Raw genomic sequence first — 2,706 nt, 5'->3', positions numbered from 1 at the left:
GTGATGGCAAAGTCAATTACTCCTAGTATCCGACCACCTATGAGACATTTGTTAGCATTCCGTCCATTAGAATTGCTAGCAATTGACTTTCTTAAGCTAGATAGGGGCCGGGGTGGCTACGAAGACGTGCTGGTGATGACAGATTCCTACACCAAATTTGCATTAGCAGTACCTTGCAAGGACCAGTCAGCAGTGGTTGTAGCAGCTGCCTTGAGAGATCACTGGTTCGCACATTACGGGGTGCCAGACCGCATCCACTCAGATCAGGGTCGAAATTTTGACAGTTCATTGGTAAGAGAAGTCTGTAAGTTGTATGGCATAGCCAAATCACGAACCTCTGGTTATCATCCTGCTGGTAATGGCCAGGTCGAGCGGTTTAACCGAACTCTCTGCACCTTGCTTAGAGGTATCCGATCAGAGGAGAGGAAGAAGTGGCCGGAGTTGCTAACTCACATTGTATTTATGTACAATAGCTGTCTCTTATACACATCTAGATGTGTATAAGAGACAGCTCTAATGGAACTTATGATGTAGGTGAATGCAAGGTATTGCCTCACGATATTGTCCTGCGAGATGGGCCACCAATTCGCCTTCCGTATAGGCGCATCCACCCGAATATTATTCCAGAAGTACAGCGAATGCTCCAGGAGATGCTGGACCAAGGCATAATTCGGCCATCGAAAAGCTCGTATGCTAGCCCAGTAGTGTTAGTACGCAAGAAGGACAATACTTTAAGACTCTGCATTGATTATAGGCAGTTAAATGGACGTACGATCAAGGATTCCTTTCCACTACCAAGGATAGAAGCTGTCTCTTATACACATCTAGATGTGTTCAGCGTCCCTCTTCTAGACCGCGCCGTCCCGCGTTCTTCAGAGTAGAGGATGCCGTGTTGGAGGTAACACAGGGGCAGGAGAACTCTCATTGTTTGGCCTAAAGACAAGTTTTCTAGGTACGTGTAGTTAATTGTATGCTTCAACTATTTACTTTTACTGTGTTAATAAGATGTATAATTGAGTGTTAGTCGATTGTATTCATGTGTTGTAATATTCTTTTTTTAATCAATGATTGTTAGGTCGCAATTCCTTGCATCTGAGATAGGCCTATCTAAGTGCCTGAAGCAGTGCACGTTGTGTTGTTAGGGTGGCCTACATACATCGTAATACCACTGTTGAATTAAATAATGTTACACATTTCTGTTGTTAGTGTACTACCTGTAAGGTGGTATGAGTTTATACTTGACAATAAGTTAAGTATGATTGTTAACTAATACAAGAGTACCGTAAGTCAGAGTATGGTTAAATTAGCTTTGTTATCGTAGGTCTGGCATGATCATCAATGTTTAGATTCCCCGCTGTGATTTTAATTGATCCATGGCTTTACAGCTGATAGCGAATCCATCCATAGAGGGCGCCGTAATGTAAACAAACATGTAAGATGGCGGCGCCCACGATAATTCGGCGTTCGATGTACATAATGATCTTTCACGTTATAGTTTATGACTTGTTATGTTCGATGTTAAGACTTAATTATTTGCTATGATTTATAAATGATTGTAACATGATGATGGAATGCTATATAGAACAAATATTGGTATAATTACTTATTCTAGTAACGGGAACTTGGAGACAAGCTGAGTGAGGCTTGGGAATATTTGATGTGTGTAGCAGTCTTTGATTATAGACTGGAGTCGGAAATCGCTACCTTTGTACAGAGTTGGATTCAGGTACAAAATTATTATGATAGTATCGATTACAACTATTTTATTTAACATAATTGGCTATTTTAATGTGTTAAGCATTGATGAGTTTATTGATTACTTGTATTTTATTCTTTTATATTAGTAATATGTTAATTACGTATTCTATAAGTACTGCAAGTGACCCTTTTATGAGTATTCATTCAGTGTGGTTATAATGTGATGTAAGAATGATTTATTTATTATCAAATTATTATTTTCTTTATTTGTTTTACTGTATGCTGGTTGTGTGAACCAGGTGGGTGGAGTACCCTATATGCTATCCTGTTGGGAGGATAGGGGTAATAATTTGTGTAACCGTGAGGAAATTTGAGTTTGATGCTTATGTGGTACTGTACTATGATTCCAGAGACGGAATCAGTGGGAATGTTCATGGTTCATTGTGTAGTTAAACATATGCTACAGTAAATGGTGTTTTAACAATGAAGAGTAATTTAATTATTGCACAACTTGGTGTGTTGCTAGGACCATTACGTATGTTAACCTTATAATTTATACTGATACATGGATGTTTTTGTAATGTTTCAGGGGTTTCTTCTCTTTCTGTATTCTGTTGATACTGATTGTCTGACTGAGAACCACAATAAAAGGAGAACTTGCAACTCCACGTCTTTGTCGCTCATTTCTTGTCGACACAACTAGTGAGGTGGACACCCATCCCATGACAATAAACACAACTTTCCGATATTGTGCACAATAAGATATTAATAATTTGATTTCATTTCATTGACGATGGAAATGGTGTAGGCTTATAACATGTCCTCGACGGATTCCAACTGCGTTTCCTTAGAAACCGTTGCTGTTTTCTCATGTTTATACCACCATATGGCTTTTATTACGCCTTAGGTCCCATCGTCTGTTTTGCCGCAATATGAACTTTGCGTATTAAAGAAAATGAATGTTGAATTGATGATTTATACAGTCAATTTTATAAGTAAAAATATATA

At 38.6% G+C, this 2,706-nt stretch overlaps 1 long non-coding RNA gene across 1 annotated transcript; it reads left to right on the top strand.

The window, feature by feature from the left end:
* Positions 1 to 859: 859 nt before the first annotated feature.
* LOC117111084 lies at positions 860 to 2,420 on the top strand. The gene is made up of 3 exons (XR_004445810.1): positions 860 to 952; positions 1,613 to 1,726; positions 2,288 to 2,420. It is a non-coding gene; the product is annotated as an uncharacterized LOC117111084 (long non-coding RNA).
* Positions 2,421 to 2,706: the final 286 nt, after the last annotated feature.

This window comes from Anneissia japonica, unplaced genomic scaffold, assembly GCF_011630105.1.
Source record: "Anneissia japonica isolate Jap-2015-1 unplaced genomic scaffold, ASM1163010v1 scaffold1216_len75558_cov189, whole genome shotgun sequence".
NCBI classification, from domain to species: Eukaryota; Metazoa; Echinodermata; class Crinoidea; order Comatulida; family Comatulidae; genus Anneissia; species Anneissia japonica.
This window is presented reverse-complemented; position numbering and strand designations above follow the sequence as displayed.